The sequence below is a fragment of the Marmota marmota genome, unplaced genomic scaffold (assembly GCF_001458135.2).
Source record: "Marmota marmota marmota unplaced genomic scaffold, marMar, whole genome shotgun sequence".
Taxonomy (NCBI): Eukaryota; Metazoa; Chordata; class Mammalia; order Rodentia; family Sciuridae; genus Marmota; species Marmota marmota.
Window position 1 is genome coordinate 303,339 of NW_026000053.1, and position 13,381 is coordinate 316,719.

Genomic DNA, 13,381 nt, shown 5'->3' on the forward strand with positions numbered 1-13,381 from the left:
CCTTGGAACCAGGCTGTGGCCACCTCCTCTCACAGCTGCATTTGCTCTGTGTGGGCCCCTTGCCTAGGAGCCATTGTGGGGGGAGAAATGGGAGGTGGAGGGGGTTTCCAAAGGAGAGGGCTGGCGTGCTTGTGAGCTCCAAGTCCAGATTTTACACCTGAATGTTCATGCATCCTGCTTCCACCTGCTGCAGCTTCCCAAGAACATCCAAGAACACTGAATGCCTTTAGGGGAGTTTTCAGGAAGAGGAGAATAGGTCATTTGCTTGGTGGTTGCACCTGGGGGACTAAGGCATGAGGGCTTCTTAGGCACTCATTTCAGTACTGTCTCTCTGTTGTCTCCACAGGACTGAGATGTGCTGGTCCCAGCTGCTGTCTGAGAGGATGTCCGGGTTGTCCAAGCCCCTGAGCTGAGTAAAGGTGGGCACATTATGCTGACCTGAGGGCCCCCCAGAGCCTATGGTGGTGGTACCAGTCGACATGGTAAAGGAAGATGTGCGCATCCTCAAGGTTTGCTTCTAAAGCAACAGCTTCAACCATGGGAAGAACTTCAAACTGGTCAAATGCACTGTGCAGACAGAGATCCAGGTAAGCTGGAGACCTGTGCATTCTGTTTGTCTGTTCCGCCCTCTGCTTCCTGGACAGTTGAGCAGTACTCCTTCAGCCCAGCAGGCTCTCCTGTACTGCCTGGCAGAGGGAAGTTGGCATCAGGAGAGATGTTCTCAGCTGATGTGGCCAAACTCCTTTCCAGGTGTGCAACTCCACTTCCCTAGGGGCTTGGGGGACAGATGCGACAGCCTTGGTTTGAACCCCTGATTGTTTGTTTGGTCTTTGTTCAATTCATTTCAACTCCTTAAGTATTTATGACATTTGAGTCTCTGCAAAGGACTTAAAAACGCCCTCAAATACTCTCCAATGGAATTGGAATTAGAGGCATATGCAAGTGATTACATTTTCAAAAAAACTATCTAAGATTTCTGCTGGACATTTAGAGGATGGAGCTGGTGGGCATGGTAATGAGTACAGATGCCCTGGGCTAGATGGGCATCACCAGGTTCTTTTTCCAGAGCAACAGCTCAATGGCCTTATTCTTACTTAGGGTCCTAAAATCTGTTAACAGATCCAGGTACCCACCACATCAAGGTGTCTAGATACCAGGAATTCAGTTCAACTTAACTAAGTCTATATGAAATTGTCATTAAAAGCAGAGTTCCAATAGACTGGCTGATTTCACCACCTACATGTATTGAACAATGGCTACATGGGAGCAGTTAGGTATGTCTTTCTATATTCACAATCTCATTAAATCCTCTAATGGCCCCAAGAGATGGATTCAGTGAGGATGCATCTTTCCTCTGCCCAGAACATTCCTTATTGATAATGGAAGGGAAAGTCAAATGGGTTCTCAGAAGGCTGCTTGGAGGATTTGTGATTTGAACAAGGAAGCAGGGAACTCGGAGGAAAGGCACCAGCTCTGGGGCAGCTGCCTGAGCTCTTCTCCATGGCATTGCCAACCCTTCCTGTGTCCTGAAAACCCATGCCTCTCAACTCTGTGAGTGGCTCCTTTGGATGGTGTTGTGGCAGCTTGGCCACGTCACCATCCCGCCTGCTGTCTGTTACGGCATGCACCTGCCTCCGCACACCAGAGCAGAGTGTAATTGATTAGCTCACTGTGTTGGCCAGTTACCATTGTTGATTATGGCTCAGTTTACTCCTTCTGTTTCCTTTAACTGATTTGATTAGGGCCTTGATTACTTGTCATATGGTTTCTGATATGGGATCATAAATGTGCCTGAGTATAAGCCCTGGCCCCCTTCTTCCAGGGGACACTTTCCTATCTTCTTAACTGTCCACTTCATGAGTCTTCCTTCAGGTACTTCATTTTCATACATAGATGATGCCGTCCACTGTGAGCCTCACTAGCGTAATTTTCAGAAGTTAACCTGATCTTCAAGTTTGAGGAGCACCTCATTGACCTTTTGTGCTGAGAAGCAGAGAACATCTGGTTGGTTCAGCTTGGGACAGGTTTTATGGAGTTAGCAGTGAGAAGGGCCCTGAAAGATGGGTGGGATTTAAAGCAGAGACTCTGGGGTAAGAAGGGAGCACACAGAGGCTGCAAGGCTGCTGGATAGGGGGTAGTCTGGCTTGATGGAAGCATTGGATTTATTTAGAAAATCATCTCAAGTCAAGGCCAAGGTAGAAATTGAGGGCAGATAATGGAGGCCTAGAACATCAGGTTAGAAATTTGGAGTTGGGCAGGCACTGGGGAACAGCACCTAGTTTTTAAGAAGGGGGAGAGAGATTTTCTTAGAGTTGTGTGATGGCCTGGTGGGTGTCTAAGGGGAGGAAGAGCAGGAGGCCTACAGAAAGGGCAGTAAGGCCCAAGCTCAAGAATGGCTACCAGTTCTGTGGACATCATCTGGAGGAGTATTGGGACAAAGGAGAGGCAGCAGCAACAACAGAAGGAAGGAATTTCCTTCTAGGAGTTTCTTTCCAAGTTTTGACTTTTCCTGCTTCCAGTGTCTCCTGCAGGCTAAAGGTCACCTTCTAATGTCACTGATTATTACAAACAGCTGTGTCCATAAAGCCACTTGGACTTCCAGCCATGACCTGTCCTACCCTTAGTGGTGTGTGGCTTTGGGTCTAAATGCTTAACCCATCTACACTTCAGTCTGCCCCCTGGGGACCATGGCCATATGCAGCCTTGCTGTAGGATTGGAGATGGTAGATAAAATGTACCTAGTGCACAACAGGGTCTCAAATAATTGGAAATATTGGTTGCATGGATGGGTATTAGGTGATTACCCTGCTCAAAAATCTCCAAGGATCACTAATTGCCCAGAGAATGAAGTTCAAGTTGTCTTCTTTGGGTATTTATCCATTCATCTTTCTTATTTTCAAACTGAGAAGACAATCACATTAGTGTTTTAAAATAGCACATGGTGTTCTGAAAGATGTTAATGAGGTTGCCCTGGAGAAAGGGTCTTATCTCAAGGAAGCTTAGAAGATACTTGGTTAAACAATTCTGAACAGATTCTTTTATAGCAAGCTTTCTCAGAACCTTTAGTAAGCTAATATGCCCAGTGAGTCTTTGAGACAGGTGCACAGAAGTATTGTTTTCTACCTAGCTGTTTCTTATTGGCCTAAAGAAATGCTCTAAATGCTCTTTTAAAAGTTGGTCCACTAGTCTTCTGAAAAATCATTTAGGGAACTTTTCTCCCCAAACCCTGGCAGCAGAACACAAAGGGTTAGAGAAAGAAGCTGGCAAATGGGAAGTGGGTTAGGAAGTGGTGGTTGTTGTGTGGGAGGGAACTGATGAGGACCTGAACTAAGGGAGCATCACTGGGAACAGATAAGTCAACCAATCTGAGTGCATCTCAGGAGACAGAGTAAACAGAATTTGATGATTAACTGGATGTAGGGAGGGAAAGAAAGGAAGGAGACAAGGATGACTCAATCTCTTGCCTGGGCAGCTGAATGGGAGCTGGCACCATTCATTGAGATAGGAGCAGAGAAAGGAAGGGCCTTGAGATTCCAGCTCCACTTGTGGTGTGTTTGAAGTGTGTTAGAAGCACCTCCACAGATAAATGTGGGCCTGGAGCTTAGGAGGGAGAAAGGACTTGGAGGTAAGGATTTGGCATTGTCATGGGTTGGATGCCAGGCAAGAGGGCAGAATCATCCATGGAGGTTGAGTTGAGCAAGAGCAAGAGTTCCAGTTGGGAAACCTGGGGAAGTCAATTTCCAGAGGACTGATGAAGAAAGAGAAGCAAATGAAGGAAAAGAAGAGTCCAAAAAAAATGAAGAGAACTGAGAGAACCAGTCAGGGGGGCCAAAGGCCGAGGGGCTTTAAGGAAGGAATGTTTAGCAATGTTAGGTGCTCAGAGAAGTCAAGTCAGTGGAGGGCAGAAATAGAGTCATTGCCTTCAGCCACAGGTGCCATGGATGACTCTTTGCTGGGCAGTTCCAGTGGAGAGATGGGGGCAGGAATCATTGTACGATGATGGTTGAGTAGAGATGGTAAGAATAGCTAGCATTTTACAGTTTTGACCATGAAGTGAAGGAAAGAGGAGAAAGTAAGAGAAACGAAGTCACCAGTCCAGGCAATACCACATATGGTAGTCCTCGAGTGGAAAGGTACATGGCAGGTTGGAAGCTGAGAGTTCCTTAAGATTGGCTTCTTAAAACATGCTAATAGTTTTGATCTTTATTCCATCCCTTGTGGGAAGATTCTGATGTAATTTAATCGATATCCAGAGACTGTAGGAGATGGAACTGACAGGCTTTGGTGATGGATGGGAGGTGCAGGAATGAGGGATAGGGAGGTGTGAAGAGTGGCAGCCCTGGTTCAGGTGGACAGGGCCCCCTCCCTAAGATGAGGAACACTGGAGGAGAGACTGGGTGGGGAGTGACGTGTTCCCCAGCTCAGTTACACATCTTTCAGTGCAATTGAGGTGCTTTAACACTTTCACATGGAAATGTTGAGTAACCGTTGGTGCATGTTCTGGAGGGAAGAACTAGTGTGGGCATAGACAGTCGAGTATGGTCAGCCTCAAGGTGATGGTTGAAACCGTGGCTGTGGATGAAGTCACTGTGGAAAGAGTCTTGAATAATTTCATCTTCCATTCCACGAACAGAGTTGGGTGCCCATGCCTGGCACCGTGCTGGCCGTAGCCTGGGGCAGCAAAGTACCCCTAAACACAGGTACACTCTCTGCTTTCACAGGGCTTCCTGGCCAAGGGTGAGAGCAAAATTGACTCAAACCAAAGCACAAACAATTACAAACTGAGGCAAAATCTCTGACAGGAAGAAACAAGGCTGAGGAGAACAAATAACACAGAAGAGTTGGGTCTGAACATCAAGGACTAGCTTTGCTATTCAGAGCCCACTAGAGGTGTCCAGTAGGGAATGTCCAATAGTGAACCCAGGCCTGGCATCCTTGACTGAGATTCTCCTGGAGCAGTGCCTCCCTCCCTCTCCTTCCTGACAGCCTCCTTTCCCTAGCTTGGCTTTGACTTCAACCAATTTTTCATATCCAGCTCCATATCTTCTTTCACCATCCTCCCAGTACTCAAAATGCTGCCAACACTTCCAGATTTGCCAAGCACATATCCTTCCATAAGAACACTCCTGAAATTCCACCACCCCCCACTTGGCTGCATCTGATCAAATAGAAGCAATGAAGATTCACCCTGGCACAGCCCCTGCCGCGGCATGTTTCCAAAACATGGTTACTCCAGGCATACTTGCTGACTTCATAGAGTTATCTTTATTCCCAACTTACTTCTATGCAAATACAATAGACTCATGATGCTTGCCCCATTCAAAACCACTAAAGTACTCCCTGGCTTTGGTTCTTAGGACCCCTCAGAAATCAGGTAGGTGCTGGAGAGACTCAGCAATGTGCCAAATGAAAACCATACTTGGCTCTTCTTGATTTTCCACTTCCCTTTTGTTTGCTATTCAGAGGAAATTGTGTTTGTTTGGGAGCTTTGAATCTCTGTAGCAAGCAGAGGATTATGTCATTCTATTTTCTTCTAATGTGCTAATTTGCTTGTCTGGGAAAGAGGCTAAAATGACATTCTGAAAACAACTGGCAGAGCATCACCCAGACATGCCCACACAGGGTGTCTCCTTCATGATCATGATTACGTGCATGCAGCCCCCATCCTCTCTCTCTCCTTCTCCCTCTCCTTTTCTTCTCATTCTCTTTTGGGTGGGAGGGCTTACTATATGTCCTGGTTTGTCTCAGTTCCAGCTTACACATAATGTCCAGGGATAACCTTTAGGAATGTCCCTGCCAAGCCCCAAAGTACGATGCATGTGAGGTTGAATTATTTGGTCACCTGCTTCTAAGTGCCATGTTCTGTCCTCCCCATGCCTGGCACACTGACTGCCTGTTTCATGGTGTCTTCTCCCTCTGGCTGTCACCAGCAGACCCACTCTCTGCATGTGTGCATTCCTATTATCAGACCATCTGTTTTTCTCTCTCAGGAGGGCAGTAAGCAAAAAATGGGCATTCATCTGTGATATGGTGCAATGCAGAATTGCCAGCAGGACCCCCACTCCTAACCTATCTCTCAGCCAGCCTCCACTAGGCTGAAAAGCCACATTTGAAATCCATCTTCATTTTTTTCCTGAAGTGTCACTGCACTGGGAATTCATATTTGCATCCCCAGGAGGGACACAAACTAAAGTCGTTCTGTGTCCTTCCTGTCCTTCCAGATGCATTTCTCCCACCCACAGCAGAGTCTCTGCTTTGCAGGTGTGGTCCCTGGGTGTGGCTTTCCTGGCACAGGATGAGGGCAGAGTCCAGTTTCCAAGTGTGCCCTATGCTTGTGTGACACCATCAAATACCCATCCAACTTAGCTTTAAGCTTAAACCACTCACCTAATGTGGCACAGTGTGCTACGGACTGGATGTTTTGTGCTCCTCCCCAATTTACATGGTACAGTCCTGGCCCCTGATGTGGTGGCATTTTGGAGGAGGGGTCTTTGGGAGCTACTTGGTCAAAAGGCTACATTGGACCTAATACTGAGTGTGACAGCATCAAAAGCTGTGGCCCCATGAATGAGATTAGTGCCTTTACAAAGAGGTTGAAGGAAACACCCTCTTCCCTTCTCTTCCGTGTGAGGATGCAGCAAGAAGGCACCATCTTGGAACCCTCACCAGACAGTGAATCTTCTGGTACCTTGATCTTGGACTTCCCAGCCTCTGGGTCTGTGAGCAGTAATTCTCTGTTGTTTATAATTATCCCTCTTAAGGTATTTTGTTATAGCAACAGGGACAGACTAAGATAGGAGGTAATTAGATTTAGATAAGACCATGAGGGTGGGGCCCCCATTATAGGATTAGTGCCCTTATAAGATGAAGAGAGGCCAGAGTACACTCTCTCTTAGCTATGGGAGACACAGCAAGAAGGCAGCTGTCTGTAAGCCAGGAAGTGGACACTCACCAAGAACTGGCACCTTGATCTTGGACTTCTCAGCCTCCAGAACTATAAGAAGTTTTGTTTAGGCTGCCTTGTCTGTGGTATGTTGTTTCAGCAGCCCAAGTGACAGAGACACAGGGCCAGCAGCTCCCTGAGTTTGGAGGAGAAGTCTGGCCTTCAGACCATTGGTCCAGGTTCTTGGTTTCCAGAGCATTCCTGCTGCCCTCATTCAGATGCAGCTAGGTCAAGACCTCAAGTTTGGGATGCAAGGTTGGGTACAAGAGGAAAGGAGGGGAGGGCTACCTGTCCTAAAAGAAAACCTACCCTAATGAGAATAGATGGAATTATAGAAGGCCAGCCCCCCATGCATGAGAACATCACTAGAACAGGAGAGGAAAGGCTCAGCCAGGAAGCCACAAGCTGGTACCACACAGACACTCAAAATAATATAAAAGAGGCACACTCACAGGCCTCCTCCTCTCTGCATCCTCCCCATTTCCTGTGAGTGCTCCTGGCCACCCACCCACACAGACACCTACTGAGGCAAGCATAAGGCAAACATGCAGAGTTCTGGGCCCTTGTGTTTATCTGTGTGCTTACATTCATGACAATGACAAATTAGCAGTCAGGTGTCTATCTTTCGCTTCTATTTTTAACCTGGTGGTTGCTTTGCTAAATGTCCTTGTTAGAGGCTTTTATCACATCAAACTGAATGCTTTCAGAATGAGAAGTTATGCTAACTTTTATTATTTTGTTCTTCTATCACTTTTTTTTTTTAAATTATGCCTTATGTGTTGAGGACATGGAACTCAGATGGCCTTTGAATCAGTTTCCTATTTCAGTCATAAAATATTTCTACAAACCTGGGGCTTCAAAAACATAGCAATGGTTCCTTTGCAGTTCTGGAGGCCGGAAGTCCCAAATCAAGGTGTCAGTGGGGCCTTGGTCTCTCTGAGGGCTCTAGGACAGATCCTTCTCTGCCTCTTCAGATTCTGATATTCCAGGTGTTCCTTGGATAATGACAGCATTGCTCCAGTCTCTGCCTCTGTCTTCACACACCCTCCTTCTCTCTTTGTGTCTTTTATATGAACACTGTCATACGGGTTATGATCCAGAATGACCGCAGTCCAGAATGACCTCATCTTGAAATTCTTAACTCAGTTACATCTATATAGACCCATTTTCCAAATGAGGTCACCTTGAGGTTCTGGAGGTTAGGACATAGGCATACTTTGGGGGACCCCATTCTTCTACTCTTGATAGCTGTCTCTCAGTATCACTGTGTTTGTCACTGGTTTCTGTATGTAGGCTAGCACAGACCAGGATATACAGATGTACAGACCTAAGTGTGAGCTCTCTGCACACACTCCACACAGACACACAACTGGCATTGGAACTGACCGTTGAACTTGGCTGACACAAGTCTACCCCTCCTCTCCACTTCCCAGAGTTCTCAGCTGCTGGCCACCTGCAGGTTGTGTGCCCTAATGTGAGGCTTCCTGTCATGTTGCCAAGCATGTGACCCCCTAGGGTGTTGCCTTGTCACTCTTCAGGTGATCTCCTCCAGTTCCCCTACCTATGATTCTAACCTAAGTGTTGCCACATATGTACTTCTGACTCCAGTCTCCCACGACTCCCAGTCTCTTCCCCACCTGCCAGGTTGCCGTCTCCACTGACCATATGTGCAGAATCAAGTCTTCTCCTCAGTCTTTTCCATTACCTTGCGCTCCACTCTTTGCCAACCATGTCTCAGGCCTTAGAGCTGTAATGACTTTGTTCATTCTCTCAGACTCTATTCAGTCCATTAGGAAGTCCTGACAGGCTCCACCATCACAAACACCCAGATTCTGACTCCCTTCAACCATCCATTGCCTCTTTCTTGGTCCAAGCCATCAGCATCTCTTGTCTGGAATAACTCATTTGCCTGCTAACTGCTCTGCCCTTAGCCCCACATGTTCCACCCTATAGGCAGCAGCTATGGCGAATTTTTAAAACACAGGTCGATTAAAGGGACATGTTTAAGGCATAGCTTAGATCATATCATTGCTCTGCTTTAAACTCTCCAGTGGCTCCTTATCTCACTCAAAATCTACAGTCTCACCTTGGTTCACAACAGGGTTTACAAGCAATCATTGTTTTGCAGGCCAAATACAGCCTGTTGCTCTCATTTTTGTAAATACAATTTTATTGGACCACAACCACACTCATGTATTATCCATGGCTCTTTTGAGCTACAGTAACAGCGTTGGGTATTTGCAACAGATATCCTATGGTCCACAAAGCCTCAGATATCTTCTACCTGGCCTTTTACAGAAAACATTTTCTGACACCTCCAGAGCCTCCCTGACCTTTCCTCCCATCAGTTCCCTCCATGCTGTCTCCACCACGGCTCCTGTGGCACCAAGCACACTGGATACTCACATCCTCCCACCCAGGGCCCTCCATACTTTCTGGACCCTTTGTCTGGAAGGCTCTTCTACAAAAAAGCAGCTCTGTTCCCCTCTCTCTTACTTCCTTCATTTCCGCAATTTGATGAATTAATTAATGAGTCCTTATTTAATGATGGATGGCCAATGGGTTCCAGTTATAAAGCCCAAAGAGAATGGTCACAAGTCCACATTGTCGTCACTGTCACCACAATTGGGGTCTGGGGCGTGGCTGTCAGTGGGATGTAGCTATGGGTGTAGAACAGACCCACATGACAAAGAAACTTCTTGCCTCAAATGTCAGTGGTGCCTGTTGAGACTCGTTGATGACAATTGTGGAGCATTATAGTAAAATGGGTGCCCGGGACCCATCACCAAACATGAGAAAAACCTGCTTTACCTGCACACTGAAGTAACCCACGTCACCCACCCCTCCTGCTGAGGCACATGCTACATGTTGACTTCACAGTGAATTGGAAAGTCATTACTTTAACAGGCAGAAATTTTTGAAGAAATACACCACCTGGTACTTTCCTTCCTAATCTTTATTATCCATCATTATCCATCATTCCTCCAAAACTTAGCAAAAGGCCCAACCTGGTGGTGTATTAGTAAATCTGAATATAGATAGAATGGTTTTATCTTTAACAGAGCGGTTTTTTGGGGGGAGACACCTCTAATGTACTGTAAGTCAGCCACAGAGAAGCTCTTGTTCCCTCTTCACGGCTTCCTTGTGCCTACTTCTGGTCTCACGACAGAAGAGAAAAGGGAAGCTGCTGCTGGGCTGAGTGGGGTGCTGGGGCTGAAGCCCTTCATGGCTCTTGCTCTGAGCAGAAGGAAGTGGTTTTTTTTTCATTCTTTCTTTCATCCAGCTGGCATGGCTGCATCAGCTGTGACCATGGCCTGATTGTCCCACAGGATCATTTATCATTTACCACCCTTCACCTGCCTCTGATGGTACTGGCTTCAGCTCGCCAACAGCCTCGGGTCCTTTTCTTTCTTTTTAATATTTATTTTTTAGTAATAGGTGGACACAATGTCTTTATTTTACTTTATGTGGTGCTGAGGATTGAACCCAGTGCCTTACTCATGCTAGGTGAGCACTCTACCTCTGGAGCCAGAACCCCAGCCCCCCTCGGGTCCCTTTCTAAAGACTGTTTCCTTCAACACCACACCCCTTCCTTGGAGCTTGCAGGTATTGAGTGACTGCGGCCCACAGCTCTGGGCCCACAGCTCCAGCCCCTTCCTTTGGCCCCTACCTACTAGGTTTCTGCCTAGGCACCAGCTCCCACTCACTCAGGCAAGGCCTGAGCCATTGGAGAGATGCTCCATCCCCAGGTCTCAGACTTCCTGGGCCAATCAGTTCAGCTCTTCAGGTTGACTTGACCTTTGGGCCAGGTCAAGCACCTACTGTATGCCAACCACTGCACTAAGCTCTTTATGTATCTGTGATCCACATAAGGCCGGCCAATCTTAGTACAGTGTCACACTCCAGAAGATGTTAGTCTGACATCTAAAAATAATTGGAAATACATTTAAATCTTTATTGTCATCACTTGGAAAGGTATCACTGGAAGATCACTGTTAAGATAGGTAACAAAATTTCTTAAAATTCTCATAACCATTTACCAATTAGAACTAAAATGATAGTTGGTGTTTGTCTTATCAAAGGTCAGACCTAGACTGTGGTTTTAGTTCATACTGAAAAATGTCTTCATTAGTTTCCCAGGGCTGCTATAACAAAGTCTCACCAATAGGGTGGTTTAAAACAATGAAAATGGATCATCTCACAGTTCTGGAGGCAGGAAAGCCAAGAGCAAGACCTCAGCAGGGCCACGCTCCCTCTAAAACCTTAAGGGAACCCTCTCTTGCCTCTTAGCATCTGATGACTTTCCAGCATGCTTTGGTGTTCCTTGGTTTGCAGATATGTCACTCAAATCCCACATCTTCACCTGGCACTCCCACTTCGTGTGTTTCTTTCCACGTTTCCAAATTTCCCCCTTTTGGAGGATACAGACCATATTGGATTAGAGCCCACCCTAAAGTTTTCATTTGAGCTTGAGTAGTCTGCAAAGACCCTATTTCCAGATAAGGTCACATTCTAAGAACTAGAGTTTAGGACTCCAATGTGTCTTTTTGCGGGAACAAACTCAATCCATAACAGTTTCTTGCTGGATTCATAAGCAAAGTCCTTTGTTATCTCAGTGAGAAAACAAGAGTTCTGTCAAGGCAGTCAGGAAGGGATTTCCAGAGGACTTAAGTGTGGACTGGGCCTTTAAGGATACCTGGGATAACTGGGAGATCTCCAGGAGAAGTCAGGAGACAGAGGGAGCCAGGCAGGAAGATGATGTAGTCAAGCACAGAGAAAAGCAATGGCATGCTGTGGTGAGGGTGGAAAGACCAGCCCTGGGGCTAGGCACTTTGTGGGTCAAGAGGGGAAGACATGACTGGGAAGAACATGTGGAGGGACATTCCAAAGGGCCTTTTAATCCCAATTCTAAAGAAAGTTTGGTTCTTATCCTCTTATCATATAGAGAACAAGGAACGAATGGGAATTTTCAACTCAAGTCACTTGATTTAAATTTGTTCTCAATCTCAGAGTGACACCTTTTTGGACAAAGTTGAAGCAAGACTCTCTTGAACCAAGGCTTAAGTAGATCTTATTCGTTAAAGGTTGAATTCTGTCATTTTTAAAAAGAGGAGCATTTGGTCTTGGTATGGCATGAGTAAGGAGGGTTAACTGAATCAAGCCCAGAACATAGTCTACAAGCCAGAGTCCCAGTGGGGCTCCCAGGAGGCAGACCCGGCTTGGAGACCTGGGTGGAAGAAGTGTGGACGAGGACTCTCACAAGATGCACCTGGAACAGGTGATGCAGGATCAGCTGGGGAAAAGCTAGGCTGTGACACAGTCCATTCCACATGGAACTCTGGAGCTCTGGAGCTAGGGCAGCTCAGTGACATTGACCCAATCAGAATGAAAAGACAGGTCTTGATGACTATCTATTGACCAGTCACTGTATGTGAGCCATCCCTCATCAGGGATGTGACCTTAGGCAAGGACCATTTTTTGCAAAAGAGTGGAGGATTATGGGGACCTCATTTATCACATTGTTTTGAAAAATCCAGCCACTGACATACAGTATGTCTAATAAGCTCAAGGAAAACAAAAAGATTAGGTGTTGCCTAAAAACAGATGATACTGAGAAAATAGACCACAGAGATTACAGGGGAAGTACCTCAGTGTGATTGATGTGGTTAAAGACAGAGAAAGTAAATGGAGAAGATAAGTGCTTGGATGACCTTTCTCTTTGGGAGCATAGTCGAGTGTTACTCAATGACAGGAGAAATACATCTCGAGGTGATTTCATCCTCATGTGAACCCTGTAAAGCACACTTACACACACATCTGATGTCACTAGATGGTATAATCTGTGTGACTGCTATCCTATATGTGGTCCATTATTGACTATGTAGTGCATGACTGTAAGTTTTCCTGCTCTTAGGGACAAGACACCCAGTCATATTCTTTCTTTGTTTATTACCTACAAGAGGAAAAGCCAGAGAAAGGGGAGAGAGGAGAAGACTTCTGGAGGAGGTCTTCACACTATTTGGTAAAGAAAATAAATCATCATTAGCCAAATACAAACAGAAGCCCTGGAAATGCCAACGTTTGCAAGAAAGCACCAGAAGGCTTCTCACATCCAGGCTATGCACCAAGGGCAGGCTGAGTGCCTGGAAGCTTCATCCAGGGCAAACAAGGCCTTCCTGCAGAAAACAAATCCTGGGCTTATCCAAAGAGCAACTGAGAAAACTAAGACCATTTTTTAAAAAAAAAATCATGTTCAATATGGCAATTGAGTAAGTAAGTATGCATCTTGTACTATCATTTTAAAGGAGTGATTTATTAATAGAGAAAGAAATATTGACTCATTAGTGACTCATTAGTGACAGGTGAGGACAGTGGGTAGAGCACCCATGTTGCTGCTTCCACCATTTGAGAAGCTGTGCAGGTACCAGAGAGCAGCAG

At 46.1% G+C, this 13,381-nt stretch overlaps 1 pseudogene; it reads left to right on the forward strand.

Annotated features, from left to right (window-relative positions):
• The first annotated feature begins 383 nt into the window (after nt 1-383).
• LOC107161029 overlaps nt 384-13,381 on the forward strand; it is a 49,869-nt pseudogene continuing 36,871 nt past the window's right edge.